The sequence below is a fragment of the Sarcophilus harrisii genome, chromosome 4, assembly GCF_902635505.1.
Source record: "Sarcophilus harrisii chromosome 4, mSarHar1.11, whole genome shotgun sequence".
Lineage (NCBI taxonomy): Eukaryota > Metazoa > Chordata > Mammalia > Dasyuromorphia > Dasyuridae > Sarcophilus > Sarcophilus harrisii.
Window position 1 is genome coordinate 124,772,982 of NC_045429.1, and position 18,708 is coordinate 124,791,689.

Consider the following 18,708-nt stretch of genomic DNA (forward strand, 5'->3'; position numbering starts at 1 on the left):
TATCTTTTGCAACACTTCTCAAGTAAACTTCATTCCTGGTAATAAGCTTCAGTCAACTGACATACATCAAGTTTCATCCAAATTCTTTTGGGTCATCTAAGATACTTCTGAGATCATATTATTCCATGAGCTGTTACTATGTAGCATCACCAGGAAAACATTGATTCTAATGAGTTGTACAGCATCTCAGTTTAGGAACATTTGAAAAAAACTGAATAACTTCCTAAATTGGCTCCAGACCCTAGCTTTTCTTTCTATTCATTTTGGGTCCATTTCATGTCTTACCAGAATGTAAATAAATATCTTTGTTTATGTTTATGTGTGAATATTTATACACACATATATACATGTATATGAATATATATATATATATATATATATATAGAGAGAGAGAGAGAGAGAGAGAGAGATATTACCTATGTGGGTTATCTGACCAGTTATTATAATCTGAGCAATATATATTTTTGTCCATTTTTTAAATAAAAGATGGAAACATTGATCCTTAAAATTATTTCAATGATTCAGTTTTGTATTACTCTAGGAGTGAATGATATTAATATAATATCATCTGAAAGTAATACCATTTAGAGAACTTCATCATCAGTTAAGAGGCTTTATAATGTTTAGATTTTCCACAGGGTATCTTCCAAAACACTGGTGAACATATCAATCCATGTTTTTCATTTTTACGTCTTGCTTGGTATTGAAATTATGTGGGTGATTTAATAGAGACTACAGTTGGGGAATGTTACTTCTGGAAAGGAAATACACATCTACTTTAGCTTAATCAGTTCTTTATCAAAGAGATCACCTGGGGCATCTTTATAATATATATCAGATTGCTTACTATCTCAGTGAGGGAGAGATAGAATTTGAAACTCAAAACTTAAAAAAAAACTTATAAATGCTAAAAATTATTTTTACAAGTAATTGGAGAGATTTGTTATTAAAAAAAAAAACCCAGAGAAATCCTATAAACAAAAATATTTGTACTGAAGTAGACAAATAACAAACTGAGAGTCAGAAGACATAAATTATACATCTAATTTCGCCAACTTGACGACCTTGAAAAGTCACTTCCCTTCCCAGCCTTGGTATTCTTATTAATTAGAAAATTGATCCAAAATCCCTTCCAGTTGTAAAATCCTATCATTCCATAAAACTCTGAACTGACTCCAAATTGCTTATCCAGAATTATAACATTGGAAAGAGATCCTCAAGACCTAAAGGGGATAGATGATAGTTTAGAACTGGAAAAGACCATAGAGACCTTCAGTTCCACTCTCCACCCCCATTTTACAGAGGAAGAAACTTAAGTAATTTGCTCAGGATTACAAAGATAGTATGTATTTGTTGCAGGATTCAAACTTCTAAGTCCAATACTCTGATCCATTAGGTTATAACTTTTGTAGCTGTATTCTAGTACCTCTCTCAGTCACTATTAGCCTGCAATAGTGACCGACTATTACTGTCACATAGTAAGCACATAATAAATACTTGTGGACTGACTGATTGATGGTGCTTATGGAATAGCTCATGAATGAAGTGTCATTTATGTTCCCCAACATCTTCTGCCAAGAGAGGAGTCTAAGTACCCTGTTAGTAACAGACATCTGGTTCAAAATTTGTAGGGGGCCTCTCAGGAAGCACTGAAGCCACACTGTCATCTGAAATCTATCTAAGCAGTCCAGATGGCAGTAGGAAATAAATATCTGAAAAAAATTACTGAATGGAAAAATCATAATGCCAGTTTTCCTTGTAAATGGAGAGGTAGGAAAAGAAAAAAAAAAAAAAAAAAAACCCAAGCTTCTCAGTGCAACTTCACTGGGAGAGTCAAAGCGGTATATGCCAGAGGCTCTGGTAGCCCTTCTGTCACAGTAACAAGTTTCCTCTATCCCTAGGACTTCTGTACCCTAGCCAGTACTCAACTTTCCCTTCCCATTTCCTGCAGCTGTATATGCAGCTGGCCTTCAGTTATCCTTAATGGTTCCCAGCTCTCTAGCCTTCTTTCACCATTCAGTTCTTAATTTTCCTTCTGCATAAAAAGTGGAACCCATTTCCCACCTAGAGCTGCCAACCACCTATTATTGATTTCTCCCATTGTAAGGAAAAAGATTCCAGTTAATTCATTCCCCAGGCCCTTGACACATAGCAGAAAAGGAAGTGCAGAAAAAAAATAATAAAATCTTTGCTTATGTTCAAAGCTTAACAAGATTGTTGTTTCACTGCTTAGAGGAATTCGTGTTCTGGTTCTTTTGATGAATTTTATGAAATCAAGTATCAGGTCCTCACATCCCTGACTATAAAGACCAGGTGGTCATGCTATCAACCAGGGAAATGAACAGAGTACTCCTTGAAAAGGTCAGGCTTCTGATGGCTCCAGAATCTGCTGTCCACGTGTTGCTGTCTGCAAGGACTAAAACAGCAATGGCCCTGACAGATGTCACATCTGCTGTGCAGCTGAAACTCAAAGCTGCTTGGTCTAGCTGACATGATTAACAATTTAAAAAGTGATCAAAAATTCAACTGTAATGAAAAAGAGTTGTTGCACATGGTTTCTATCCTGAACAATTACATTGCTTTAATGTTATTTTCTTACAGTGACAAGAACAGAATTATTGAGAGAAGGAAGTTTTTACATCAGAATGCTAGTTTTCCTGGGAAATATTTCATCTAGTATAATCCTATAAATATGAAGAGCAAATTATTTTAGCAATAGCTTAATAATAGAAAAATGACCTATATTTTATCATCACACTTTCACAAATTTCACAAAGTTCTGTTTTGGACTTTCTTCTCTTTATACTATACATTCTCTCACTTGGTGATCTCTCCCATTTTCATGAATTCAATTATCTTGCCTGTGTCATCCACCAAAAAATCTATATATCCAGGCCTACTTTCTCTCCTGAGCTACAGTCTTACATTATGACTACCTATTAGATATTTTGAACTGAATGTACATATCCATCTCAAAGTCAATATATACAAATTCACCCCAAATTAGCCTCTTTTCAAACTTCTGAATTACTGTTGTTTGCCTATCATCCTTCCAGTTACCTACGTTGAAGCCTGTTACTGGAACAAAAATAATTCATCCTCTTTACACTGTCAAATCACTTTCACATTTCACTCAAAAAATTGTCCCATCTTGTCATTTCTGTCTTAACAACTCTCTCACATATTCCACAAAACTACCATCCTTGTCTTGCTTCCCTTTAGTTGCTGTAGATACCTGCCTTAGATTTCCTCCCTCTCTAATCTATCTTCATCATTTTTTCTAAATCATAAGTCTAGCCCATGTCACCTCATTCTTCAGTAAACTCCAGTAGCTCATTATTATTTCCCTGTTTGACATTCAAAAATGTTTTATAACTTTATTCTTCTTATTTTTATGGTATATTCATATATTATTTCCTACTACACTTTCAACAGGTCAGCCATCTGGTGTACACATATTGTGTACACACTCAATTTCCCATCTCTCTGCCTTTGAACCAACTATTTCTCATAACTCAAATGCTCTCACCATTCTTTTCTACTTCCTGGAATCTCTGTTTTCCTTACATACTATGTGACAGTTTTCCTGCCTCACTCCTAGTCCATGATGGGGGAGTATGTGCTAGTGCCTTCCTTTTTAAAGTCAAGTTGATTTTGTTGTCAGAATCAAATGAGATAATATTTGTAAAAACAAAACTAACAAATGCTTAGTATGGTTCTACATTGCACTTATATAAGCCTAGCATATAGTTGTCCTAAGACTCTTGAGAAACCTTAACTATGCTGACTTCTCCATTAGGATAAAATAGATTGATTTAAGGGAGGGAAGGAAGGAAGGAAGGAAGGAAGGAAGGAAGGAAGGAAAGAAGAAAAGGAGAGGACTGGAAAGAAAGAGAAGGAAGGAGGAAAGGAAGGAAGAAAAGAGGGAATGAAAGAAAAGTATGAAATTAAGGAAAGAAGGAAGGAAGGAAAGGAATGAAACGGAGTGAAAAGAAGGGGAGGAAGGAAGAAGAAAGGAATAAAACAAAAAGTGAAAGGGAGGAAATAAAGAAAGGGAAGAGGCAATGAAAGGAAGGGAAGAAAGGAAGAAAAAAGGGAAAGAAGGAAGGAGGAAAGAAAAGAAAGAAGCATTTATTGAGTGTTTCCTATGTGCCAGACATTATGTGCTAAGCTCTAAACAAACATTGCCTCATATGATTTTCATAATAATCCTGAGAAATTGGTCTTCTTACTGTTATATTTGGGAAAACCTTTTAGGCGGAGGTTAAATGATTTGTTCAGGGTCATATAGTTTCTAAGTTCCTGAGACTAGATTTGAAGTCATTTGAAGTCAGATCCAGAGCTCTAATCACTTTGCAGCTATTTTTATATACATGTAAGAGAGTGGATGGAGGACTACACTTGAAAATGAAATGGGTTCAAATTCTAACTTTGATAATTGCTGCCATATAACCATTTAAATTCTTTGAGCTTCAAGGTAATTCTCTAAGATCATAGTAACATAGAAATTGTTAGAATCAGTTAAAATACCCACAACAAAATCACAGGTTCCTGACCTATTTGTATGGAAAGCTATAGTATCTTAAAAATCTAAATGTACTAAGATTTTAGAAGCACTTTGTTTATATAAACATGCTAAGCACTCATTTGTTTTGGTTTTATAAGTTTTACATAAGCATAGATGCATACATATGAATAAATACACATATATGATGTACTGAAATTATAATATAAATATTAAAGGAATAATTATACTCACTTAAGTAGATGCTCCCTTTAGTAATACTTTTGTATGTATCCAGCTACAAGCTGCAGGTTCAATCAATATGCTAGGGGCCTTCATTGCTTTTTCCCATTATTGAAAGGATGCCAGAAATATCCAGTGTCCAATAATTATCCATATAACCAGTCCACGGATTTTAATCACACATTTTGTTATTGAAATTCTTTAATCCAGTTTGTTATACCTTGTTATTTGTATCCAGCTAACACCCACCATGTACCTACCTCTTCGTTTCTCAGAGTAAAATTCATTTTTAATTTTTCAGATTATAGTGTTCTGCAACACAATCATACAGTCTATGTTTCTGAAACAAGTTTGGAGTCCTTAAAGCGTCTTTGCAATTTTCCAAATCATCCCAGCCCACTCTTGTTTTCTTGTATATTTCTAGGCCCAATTCATTGTCCATTGCATTGTCTGCCTATGTACTGGTGGATGGATTTTTGTAGGTTATCTTATAATTTTATGTGATAATTTGGATAAGAGACATTCTTTATCCACCTTTTTTTTTCCTATGTGGTTAGTTAGGGCAAACCTTTAGAACAGTTTAAAAATCTCTTCCAAGAGATTCTGTATTGTTTTGGGGCTTGATACAACTAATATGATGGCATCTTCCAATAGGAACTTGTAGAGGACCTCACCATCCATGGAAAATCCCTTTTGAGCTTAAATTTGGTACTGGATATACTCCCTAGTGATGGTAACTATCTTAGGCAATCAGGTGTTTCCTCATGTTATGCTTTGCCTGATATTAGTGGTCAGAGAGTGGATGTACAAGACTTTTTCTGTTATTTTATTTTCTAAGAAATCTGCAGTAATTTTGATATATGTGTGGGAGGTACCTTGTTGGAAGAAAGCTTTCAAGGCAATATTTGTTTGACTAAACCCGAGGCATTTTTATAAACAATAGGCACAGTGGGATTGAGAATTCTCTACATATCTCAATCAGTTGAGTGACCAGTCCATCAATAAGATTCTATTAAATCTTGTCTATCCATCAGGCAGGTACTGGGTTATGCAGTAGGGATATAATGACAGAAAGTTCCAAAACTCTATAAAATTGAAGCCTACTTGAGAAATATAGACAGAAAGAACAGACTCTTATTATTAGAGGACAGACCTAGGAATAATTATTAAAAGCTGATGAGAGGCAAAAAAAGCTTCCTGTAAAAAAGGAAAGAAGCAAACAGTTATTTGTTGTTGTTGTTCAGTCATTTCAATCATGTCCCAGTCTTTGTGACCCTATTCTCCTCTGGTAAAAAGAAAAACTTTTTAATGAAGAGAATTGTATCAAAATGGAATGGGTGTCCTTAGATGGCAGCCTCATGGAAGCTTTCAAAAAATAGAAGGACCACTTCTTGTTATAAAAGTATTTCTGTCCAGTTACAAGTTTCTCTATTTTGGAAATTCTTAACTTTTTTTGTACTATGGACCTCTCAATGACTGTCAATCTGTTGAAACCCATGGATACCTTTTAGAATCATGTTTATTTTGCTTTGTTTTATAATTTAAAGAAATTAGATGTTACTGAAAATAAACTTTTTTTTCTCCATTGAAGTCCATGATCTTTTTGAAATCTGTGCATTAACTCCTTCATGGCAAACCAAACCAAACCAAACCAAACAATCTTACTCTAAAGGATCTCTGAAGTTCCATTTTTCAGGTCTACTCTGATCTAGGGTACTTCTATGCTTTAATTGGTTAGAGTTGTTGTCTTTTGTTCTTAAAAAGGATCAAAATGACATTACTATGTTAGAGTCAAGTTATTTTGTATTTTACTGTGGCTGATCAGACCAATATAAGCCCAGAATGCTCTAATACAAATCAGGCATGGATAGGCTGTGTAAACATTTGGAGTCCTAAATTTGTGCATCTTGCTTTTCTTTTGAACTACTTCAATTCTGCTTTGCTCATAAGGTACAACACCTTCTTTAATGAGGGTATGCCATGCTTGGTGGCCCTGTAGCAGTGTCTCATGTCCTACACTGAGTTCTAAAATTTTAAAGAGGTACCATGAAAGTGTCCTTGTACTGCATTTTCTGACTACCTGGTAAGTGCTTGTCCTATATGAGTTCCCAATATATATATTGGCTAGCATACATTTCACATTCTATCAATGTGGTCAGCCTTTTGGAATTATGGTCTCTGCACCTGAGTTTTAATATGACATAGGACTTTTGTGGAAGTGCAGAGGTTGTAACATTTAAAATATTTAAACATTTAGAAAGGAAATATGAGCTGAATATTAACCTTAACATTCTTGTAATTCATCAAAAACACATTTATTATCCTCTTTAGTACTAAAAAGTTTATTTACCATATAGATATTCATACAAAAACTTATAAGCAGCATGTTTAAATATAAAAATACAAATGTAAAGATATGTTATCCCTATATTCATAAATGCGTAGATATACACACATGTGTATTTGGTATATGAATATATGTATAGACACATGTATATACAAGGGTGTAGAGGGGTGGAACTTTGGAGAAGTATACCTGAAACAAGGTGTTAACTCAGAGGAACTGATGAGGTGATGTAATTCACCTCTAATTCACATATATACTTACTACTTACTATGGTGATGTAATGGTTCTCTAGTTCACACATATTCAATATGCTGTAATGATGTAATTATAATAAGGTTTATAAGGGCTGAGAAGGCCTGGAAATGAGACATCCCATCCTTGACCATCCTCATGGTGGCTGTCCTGCCTTCATCACTTCTCCACTAAGACCAAGGACTTGGGCTGATCCCAAGAACCTCCAGAAATATTACCCATTACACAAGGGCATATGGATATATGTGAAGTCCGCGTCAGCCCTCTGGAGGCCCCAGAAGCAGCCAGAGTCAGGATAAGCAAAAGTCCTTGATCTTTAGGGGGAGAAGAGAAGAGAAAGACTGCCACAAGCTCTTCACAACCTCCCTTCTCTTCATCCACCTCCAAAGTGACTCTGGCTTGGCTCACTCCACCCCCTAATCCCTCCTTGCTATTCTCTTAACCCCAAGCATTGAGCTAGCATTAACTGTGAGTAGAGAAATTCCAAATATGCTAATAGAGTTATTGTCCAATAGGTAATTAGTCTTAAGTGCTTGGTTGTCTGATTCAAGGGCACCTATTCAGAGTTTCAACCCTTTACATATATGTACCTAGTGGTAAAATCAGAGGAGGAAACATTGACTTTGGAGTTAGAAGACCTTATTCTATCTATAATTTTAATCCTTATTAATTAGGAGTTCATGGACAAATCATATAACTTCTATCTTCTGGGGCTCTTGTCATAAAAGTGATTCATAAACCTTAAAGTGCTGTATTGTTTACAATATGCCACTTTACAATTTTTAGAGTGTTTTCCTCACCAGAATTCTATGAGGACCTATGCATATTACTTTCCTGATTTTAGATTTAAAACTCAGGCTAAATGATTTGTTTTCAGTTACCCAGATAGTCAATGGCAGAATGGGGATTTGAAAATACACCTTCCCACTCCAGACCCAGTCTCCCTCAGCTGACTGCTTCTTGAACTCAGGTGTGTTGTTTGCTGCACTTAGAATTAGATCCTAAGATGCCTTCAGTGCTTGGTTGCTAAAAGCTTGTGATGGGAAAGAAGAGATAGGGATCAGAGGTAATTTAAGCAGGGAAAATAAGAGAAAAAGAAGGGAGAAAAAACATGAAAGACAGAAGCACAGGCAATTTATTCCACCAAAGATAGTTCCTTGTTTTAGTCTATAAAGAACCACCTTCAGAAAAGATACTTCAGGTACTGGGGAATGACAGGAACAAACGGGAGAGGGGGTGGGGGATTCAAGGCTGACTTGTATCTTTAAAAAAATTGATAGTTCTGTTTTGACATATTACTAAAATAAGCCTGTTCCACAGTACTTTTTCCCTTTATAATACTGTAGCTATATGCTTTTAATTACCCCTTGAGTGTGTTCCTTTTCCACCAAACAGTATCTGTAATCATGTTTATTCATGAATAATTTGGTTTCCCTCACTACGTTAACTCCTGGTCTGAGTGAATGTCTGCCATCTTTCTTCTAGATTTCTGGTAAAATCCACAGACATTCTTTCATGTTAGATCTGCCCTTTAAAGTGAAGCTCCACATAGAGATTGTATCTAGAGGGTCAACAATCCCTCAAGGAAGGCTTCTTTTGTTCTCTAAAGTAAAATTATTTCCAGTTGTTAGAGAGATAGTAGTACTCATGATGGGACTGTATTCAGAAATCTCTATATAGATTTATGCTTGTTGATATTTTCGTAATCACAATTGAAAACTGTATTTTTTGCTTAATGGATATCTAGTTGAATATATGCAAATGCAAGATAATAGTCCTTGTATGTATCTGCCAAAGTGCATTCAGTGGATGTATGCAGAACATAAGTGGAAAAATAACTTGGTAGACAGTATATGAATGGTTGCAATCTGAATGAGGTTCATTCCCTAACATTAAGCAAAGGTGTGTGACTATTTTAGTTCTAACACTGACACTAGCCAGTTGTGTGACCCAAAGAAAGTCAATTAACTTGTAATGGCTTGGGGACTAGTGAAAGGATCAGTGTAGGATGTAGATAGGATCCTACCTCAAAAAAGTAATTTGATTAAAACTTTGCAAATAATTGGCTATGGGCTATGAGAGAAAGTGAAGAATAATGATTCTCTGTTTGCAAATGTAGATAATTGGAAGGAAGAAATGAGGAAAAGAACAAAAGGAAAGAAGGAAGGAAGGAAAGAAAGAAGGAAGGGAGGGAGGGAGGAAGGAAGGAAGGAAGGAAGGAAGGAAGGAAGGAAGGAAGGAAGGAAGGAAGGAAGGAAGGAAGGAAGGAAGGAGGAAAGGAAGAGAAAGAGGAAGGAAGGGAGGGAGGGAGGGAGGAAAAAAGGAAAGAGGAAAAGGAGGGAATTAAGAAATGAAAATGCATATATTAAGCACTTTCTGTATGCCAATCATTGTACTAAGTGATGGCTATACAAACAGAAGAAAAAAAAAAACCCCAACAACAAGATACTCCCTGTTCTTAGGATCTCAAACTCTGATTGGAGGAAATAATATATAAAAGAAAGTTGAGGTCCAAAGCATATAAAAGGACTTTGAATTCCCAAAGATTCAGTGAAAAGGAAGATGAGAAGACCCAGAGTCCTTGGATTATAGCAGTAGGTCCGTTGATGATGCTAGAGGTCTGCTAGTTGTAAAGACAGGGCAAAATGTTAGTCCTGGAGCACCTTAGGTGACAAGTGATAGGACAGATGATTATGACTGGAAGAAATTGAGTCCCTCCCAATTCATGCAACACCTTGAGAACAAGTTCTGAGAAACCTGATGGAGAGGCAAGAAAAGAGGACAAAGGTACCCCTAGTGGTGCCAGAATTAAGAAAGTTTGTGAGAAGGGTAGATCATGGGAAAAATTAATAAGTTCTGTCTGAGGCATTGAGTTTGAAATATCTATAGGATATGTAATTGAAAATTTCTATTGAGAAATGATGATGATGAAGAACTGGAGTTAGTGATAAGGGCTAATATTAGTTATATAGATCTTGGAGTCATCTGCTTAGAGATGATAATTTACTCTGTGGAAATTAATGATCACACAGGAAACAAGAGGGTCCAGCATAGAGAGCCTTGGAAGTACACTTAGAATTAAGAATTTTGATATGAATTATGAAGATTCATCAAAGGAGCCTAAGGAGTGACCAGACACAAAAATAAAAGGTTTCATTCTCTCTTTCTCTTCCTCTCTCTCTCTTCCTCTCTCTCTCTTTCTCTTTCTTCCTCTCTCTCTCTTTCTTTCTCTCTCTCTCTCAATTCCCCCCTCTCTCTGTCCCTCTCTCTCCAGGAGAATAGTCAATAGTTCTAAATGCTACAGAATAGTTAATAAGGATGAGAAAAAATATCTATTGAATTTGACATTTTAGTTCATTGGAGATTGTGGGTCCAATTGAATGAAGAGGTTGAAAATTTGAAAATTCATTTTATTCTTGTTTATATTTTTATTTTTTTGAAGCTTTTTTGTTTTCAAAACATATGCATAGATAGTTTTCCACATTCACCCTTGCAAAATTTTGTGTTACAAATTTTTCTCCTTCCCTCTCTCTCCATCTTCTCCCATAAAAGGCAAGTAATCCAATATATGTTAAACAAGTGCAATTCTTCTATACATATTTCTAGAATTATCATGATGCACAAGAAAAATCAGATTAAAAAGGAAAAAAAATGAGAAAGAAAACAAATGCAAGCAATGAAAATACTATGTTGTGATCCACAGTCCTCTCTCTGGGTGCAAATGGCTCTCTCTATTATGTCTATTGGAATTGGCCTGAATCACCTTGCTGTTGATCCATCCATCCATCCATCAGATTTAATCATTGTATGATTTTGCTAGGTACAGTGTTCTCTTGATTCTACTCAGGAAGTCAATTTTCAAGGAGTCGAGAAACAAATGATAGGAGAGGTGGAGCCAACAAGTATGGGTATTTTTTCCTAGGATGGTTATGAAAGGAAGGAGGGATATATGAGCAATATGATTAAAGTTTTTATTAAGTTTAAATTTAGGAAAAGTGTAGAATAATTTGGGAACCATTTTTGTCTTTCAACCTTTAACCATTCTTTAACTTAGCCTCTAGGAACCACTCAGTCTCTTTGGGGTCAAAGATGAGAGTGTGTCCTAAACAGAAATTAAATCTCTTTTTAAAATTTTCCTTTGGAGTTAGAACTAATGACTTCTAATTTTAACCTTTCAATTTAACCCTTCAATTCACAACAAACCTAATGGATTCTCTGAGGTTAGAAAAACCCATAGGGTGCACCAAGGGAGATGGGAGTGAAATTAGGTTTCTCTCCTAACCAGAACAGTGGGTAGAGCCAACCTAAAAAGCCTGAGATTCTGAGGATAAATCATCTTAGGTTGACCTCAGAAGTTTGTGAGAACATTTCCTTCTCAAAGGGAGCTATACAGGGGACTTGGATTGCTTTTCCTGACACTCTCTTTGATCCAATTCTCTTCATTTCTAAACTTTGTCCTCATGTTGCCCACTACCCCTGATGCCAGCTGCTTATTCTATCCTATGGCAGGAGAATGATCCATTTTTAGCCTGGCTTTAGAAATAGACTGTATTTTTTTTTAACATGCTCCTCACTGGGAACCCAGTTCCAAAACAAAGCTCCCCTCAAAAGTCATTCAAAACATTCCAAATGAGCCTATTGAAATTATAAGATGAAAAGCAAACTTATTGATATTAATTACCCACTTATATTATAAAGGATATGATACCATTTGAATGCAGATCACAGTATCCATTTTTCACTTTGGGATTTTTTTTGTGTGTTTTTTCTTTTGGTCTCTTTTCTTTCACAACATGACTAATATGGAAATATGCTTCATGTGATTACACATATATAACCTATAACAAATTGCTTACCATTTTAGAGGAAGAATAGGTGAGAAAGGGAAGGAGAAAATTTGGAACTCAAAAAATTTTTTTAAAATGAATGTTAAAAATTATATTTACATGTAATTGGGAAAAATATTATTTTTATAAAAGATATCTCAAAAGTCTTTGTGCAGTTTAAAGCTATTGAAGAACATTTAAAATACACTAAGTTTTTGAGATAGTTTGTACTTAGCAATATTATTATTTTATATTTTCCATCAAATTTATGATTCAGGAAAGTTGAATTTTTATATCCTGTATGGATATTCACTAAATAGGATCTCCTATCTCTAACCTATATCCATTTACAATTTGTCCACTATGGCTGGTATGTAGTCTATTTTCTCCTCTGCCCTCTTACAAGGCTCTGCTTAATTGTTACCTACTCCAGGAATCCTTCTTTGATTCTGCTCAGTGTTAGTGCTCTCTCTATCATCAACTTACCTTGTATTACTTTCCATGTATATATTGTATCCCTTAGTGAATTATTTTCATCAAAGGCAAAAGTTATTTTGTTTTTGTCTTTTTTAATACCAATGCCCAGAACAGTTTCTTGTATATTAGTAATCACTTAATAAACATTTACTGAATTTAACTGAATTAAAACTATGTCCATTTTATGAAGTACTGCGTATAATTTTACTATTTTAAATGAGCATAGAAATCATTTAGTCAGGAGGCCATTGAGGATTTGATTGGTGCCATACAAATACATTTCTGTTCTTTCTACAGTATAGAATAAACTATCAACAAAAATACTTAGCGGAACAAATTACAAACAATGCTTTGCAAGGAACAAAATGTATTTTAAATGTCCAACAAAATACCAAAGCATCAGCAGCACTAAGAGACATTTACCAGACTTAATGATTTTATTAAATTTGCCAGGACATTTTATGGGGACAAATTGCATACAGAGTTGTGCAAATAGAACAAGAAATCTTGTAAAGTACTTTGCAAAAGACATGGCCCAAATGCTATTCATGGTGTTGTTCATGGTCTTTCTTCATGGTATTCATAGTGGTGATAGTATTTTTACCATTCATGTAATACTCTGCATATTAGAAAGTATCTTACAATCATTATATCATTCTATCTTCACAGCAGCTTCATGAGGTAAGCAGTGCAAATAATATTATGTAGTCTTACAGATAAGCATATTCAGAGTTTCAGTAACTAGCTCAAATCAAAAAGTAAATTGCAAAGTTGAGATGCAAATTCATGCTCCTAACTAAAAATCTAGAGTTCTTTCCAAGACATTACTGTGGGTATAATAATTGTATCTTTTCCTTTTCTCTCTTCACCCTCTACCATTTCCCAAAGATGGATTCTCGATTGGTACCTTAATCCATATCCCACCCCCTGAGAAGTTTATTGTCCTTATATTCCAGAGTTCCTTCTCTAAGCTTCTTCCTTTTGCCTGTTTGGAACCATCATTGATTACCTTCAATTGTGAATTCTCATATTCAGAGCTATTGTCAATGATTATTACAATCATTGTCAATAATCCAGTCAGTTGGGAATTCTGATATTCCATTTGGATCTATTCATATTGACTATCCTGCCCTTGATTGGATAAATTTTCTGGGTCTTGGACTTCAATTTGATCTTAGACAGAAGTAAATGTGTCCTGCATGTTCTTTTCTGAAGCTCTACTGATTTCTTAGTTACAGATCATATTTCTGGATTTTCACCCAGTAGGTATTCTGAAGTCAAACTTCACCCAGTTGATGAGAGCAATTGTTATATTTTTCTTGTGAGCATGTACACTTAAGTACTTGGTAAATTTTACAAATCAGGGCTTAATTTATTAGTCTGGTGACTATCTAGAAATCAGAAAATTTTGGAGAAAATGCAATATTGTATTTTAATAATGCAAATTAAACTTAAAGTATATTTATCCAGAAAGATATGGTTTGGAGCTAGTGTCTCAGAAGTGAGGTTTAGATGTAGAAAAGGCCTTTATGATTCCAGGTTCAAAGCTCAAAAATGGTTCCCAAGGTAGAGTCAACATTTCCCCTGGGAAGGAAAAGGCTGGAGTGGAAGCAGCATGGTTTGAGTACCTCAATTAGTGAAACAGACAAAGCAAGTCAAAAGACAAATGGTTCTCCCTTTGTAAGTTTTAAGGGGGTACAAGCAACTGAAAAATATTGAATAAAAGAATAAAATAATAATTTCTAAGTATTCAGAGTATTCCCAAAATCTTAGAGCAGCTTTAAACTATAATAACTTCAGAAATACATAAGCTATAGACTTGTAAAAACATTTGAAAGGAAAACTATTTAGATTTTTAAAATATTAAGTTTTAATTAATTAAACTTTTTAAAGTAATTGTTTTTAAAGTTTGAACTTCAACATAATTACTGTCATGTGCTATATTTTATTCAAGTCAATTTGAATACTTTGTAAAACTTTCATTAGCTGCTATTTAGTGACTAAAAGGATTGCATTTATATTCCTCAAGATCATCCAAAGAACCAGATTTTGATTCATATATGACTGTTTTAAATAGATACCACAAAAAAGTCTAATAAAGATAAATCGGGTAGCAAATAAGCCAAGAAAGAGCACCTCCTTTACCAGGCCACTGGCCTGAAAAAGCATCATTCAGTACAGAATGATAAAGTGCCCTATTATTAAAATTGAGAATAAAATTTATTACTTAAAATTCACAAAACTAAGCACAAAAGAAATCACAATAACTAAACTTTTGAATGTTTTTTCTTAAGTTTATAATATATCTGAAGATTTTAAATTTTTAAATGGCATTAAGAAAAGTCTTAATGTGTCAAAAGTGACACATAATGTGATGTCCCCCCCCAAAAAAAACCCCAAAAGATAAGGAAATTAATGGAGTATAATAGTGAGAGAATAGAAGAATAGTAGCTCCCCAGACATAATGGTATCCTCGAGATATTACAAGAACAAGAGAAACTCTCCAATGCATGGTGTGGATCTGTGAGGAAATATGGAAGATAATCCTACAATATGAAAAAGCAAAAAAGTATTACAATTTGTACTGGAAAATAAGACCTCACTATGTTGATGAAATCATGGAATCTGTAAAATCAAATCAAATGTAGAAGCAAAATTATTCAACACGCAAAGAAATATTTATTTCAAATCCTCTATGGCCTCCTGAGTAAATGGCTTCTATACTCATTTAAAATATTAAAATTTACAAAGCAATCAATATACAGGATAAATAGAAAATGATTTAATGAGCTATTGTGGCAGATTTAGACTAAAACTGTATGCAAGAAAACACTGAATAGATATTTTATAATGATTGAAGAGAAGGCACTAGACATTTAGGCAAAGTGGGGTTAATGTGAACAAGTTTTTTTCTTTCATTTTGTTGAGGAAATCTGTGAAAAAAGATGTCATGATTGTCACAACAAATGTAGATTTTAAAAGGCATTTTAACTGACCTAAATCACAGTAGGGTTAGAGGATGAGAATAGGGATGTTTGTCACTGAAGCACTCTTCTAGGGAATTGTTGCTTTTGCTTGATTAAGAACTAGACCCAGATGAGTTGTGTAATGTCAAATCAAACACTTGCTCAGAAATGAGTGTTGCACTCCTAAAACCCCTGTGGGAAAATGTTGTTGCATCAAAGCACCAGTCAGTGTCACTAGAGGATGATCTTAGGGAGTTTCTAAAAGGAAGTGGTGATGATGGAAAGCATAGGGTATCATGCCAAAGAAAATACAGAGAAATGTGAAAGGAGGTCATGCATATGAGCTTTATACCAAACATGCTGGGACACAGTGTATTAAAGCAACCTATAATTCCAGCTGAGAATGACATTGAGCTAAACAGCTAGGATGTGATGAATAAAGCAACAAAAAGAAAGAAAAAAAAACACCCTTCTGAATGGAATGTATACCAGTTATCATTGCAGCCATTTTGCCCTATCAAAAATTTTGAAAAAATTCATCCAATATAGAAAGTGTTCCTCTCATCCCCAAATCCTTTTATTCTATGCTGACCTAAGGTGCCAAATGGCCTTGATACTGCAAACACTGTTATATATGGAAAAATATTTAGGGGATATGGTTCAATTCCTGACTCTCAGAATATTAGAATAGGAAAAAAATCTTAGATTATCTGATCCAACCTGTACCTGACCAAGAATCCCTTTTAATATGGTCCTCCGGCCTTTACTTGAGAGAGATAGCATGATACAGTGGAAAGAAAGAATACTGGATTTGGAATCAAGAGCTTGTTTCAAATCCTGTCTATGGGACCATTATCAAACCATTTAATGTCTCTAGGTCTCATTTTCCACATCTGGAAAATCAGAAGGTTGGACTAGATGGTCTTTCAGGTCTCTTTCAACCTTATATCTAAGATCCCATGAACTGAATCTCCTATGAAGGACAAATACTTCATACTAAGAACTGCCCATTCTACTTGTCAACAGCTCTAGGTTAGGGAGTCTTTCTAATTTGTAATATTACATTCTTCATGATGTGAGCTCCATGAAGGTAGTTGGGGCAGGGGAGGAAGGGAGGAAGGTTCCTTGTTTCATGAAATTTAAAATTTATTTGAAAGGCAAAATAATATTCATAAAATAATAAGAGAATAAGAAAAGGATGAAAAGGAAAAAAATCCAACAAGAGAGGACCTCTTAGTGATATCAATGAGATAAAAAATAATGCCTAATGGTTCACCATTTATCTACTAAATTCCTAATTTGCTTTCTGTTTTCTTCCATGAGAATCAGTGCTCCACAGTGGAAGAAAGCTTACCTCAAAGCCAGAATCACCCGGGTCCTAGTCCTGCTTCTGGTACTCCCTGTGTGATCCCAGGCAAGTCAGTATTTTAGACAACTTATTAATCAAAAGGATAAGAGTTGAGGAAAAGGCATTCAGATTAAGCAATTAACAGATCACTGGTAGTTTAGGAGAAATTAGCTTCATTTAAATGGTGAGAATCAAAATCAGACTTCAAGATTCTGACAAGTGAATAAGAAGAGAGGAAATGAAAGCAAAAAGGCAAATAGCTCAGTGAATAAGGCAATATATTAAATCCCAGATCTGGATTCATATCTTGCCCCAGATTCATACTAACTGCATGACCTTGATCAATCTCTTTAGGCTTTTTGGGAGAGGGGGTTGAAATAGATGAACTCTAACATCCATTCCAGTTAGAAATGTATGATCCTAGGCATATAGACAACTTTTTATATGACTTTTGTGATAAAATATAGGAAATATATAGAATTTAAGATATAGCATAGGAGATAATAGGGCCAAGTGAAAGATTTTTAAGGATTCAAGGAGAAAAGCATTTTATTAAGCAAAAGAAAAGAATCAGGAGATAAGTACAAAGAGAGATATAGATTACGTATATATGAAGCATTTATTATCATCCATGTACTGTGGTAAATTCTAGGGATAAAAAGACTATCAAGATAGTCCCTGTCTGCAAGGAGCTTGGATTATAGTAGTGGAAAACAGCACATAAAGAAGAGCAAGGAAAGAATGGAGGATGTAGTTAGGAGAGTCAATAAGTAAACATTTATTAAGTTCTTAGTATATGCCAGGACTATACCAAGTTTTGGGGATACAAAGAAAGGCAAAATGAAAGTCTGTGATCTTACAATTTAATGATAAAGAAAGCATATAAACAACTATGTGAAAACAAATTTATCAGGATAAATTGGCAACAATCATCAGAGGGAAGGTGCCAGCATTAAGTAGGATTAGAAATATTTTCCTATAGAAGGTAAAATTTTAATTGGGACTTGAGGAAACAGGGAAGCCAATAGGTGGAGAGGAAGAGGGAGAGTACTCTGACATAGGAGAAAGCCAATGAAAATGCCCAGAGTCAGGAGATAGAAGGTATTGTTAATGGAACTACAAGGAGATCACTGCCACTGCATCATAAATCACATGTAGGAAGATGAAATTTATGATAAATACAATAGATTTCTTACTTATTTTTTAAATGAATTCTTAATATATTTTAGAAATGCATCAGTTTTAATTTATATTGCAGTAAATATAGGTAGACATAAAATCAATGTAAGCAAAAACTTTTTGGCATCCTCAATAATTTTTAAAAATATAATGGGTTCCTGACACAAGAGTTTGACAACTGCTATGTTAAAATGTTCTTTTATATATGTCTTGCAGTTGTATTTATAAGTAACCCTGTAGATAACCAGTCTGTAATATCTGCATAGAGATGGTCTGTTGTCATTTTAGTCTTCAAATATTTAAAATGAACACTTTTACTTTTATTTCTATTTTATGAAAAGATTATTTTTAGTATTTTCTGAAAATATACTCTTAAAAGCTTCAATAAAAAATGTTTGAAGGGATGAGAACATTGAGAGGCAATATAATGTAGCTGGTAGAAGGAAAAGTCAACCTTGGAGTCAGGAGTCCCACTTCTGTTACTTGTCATGTAACATACAAGTCAGTTAATCCTTTAGTATCCCAGGCAACTGACTTATCCAATTTACAGATAAGTTGACCATCTG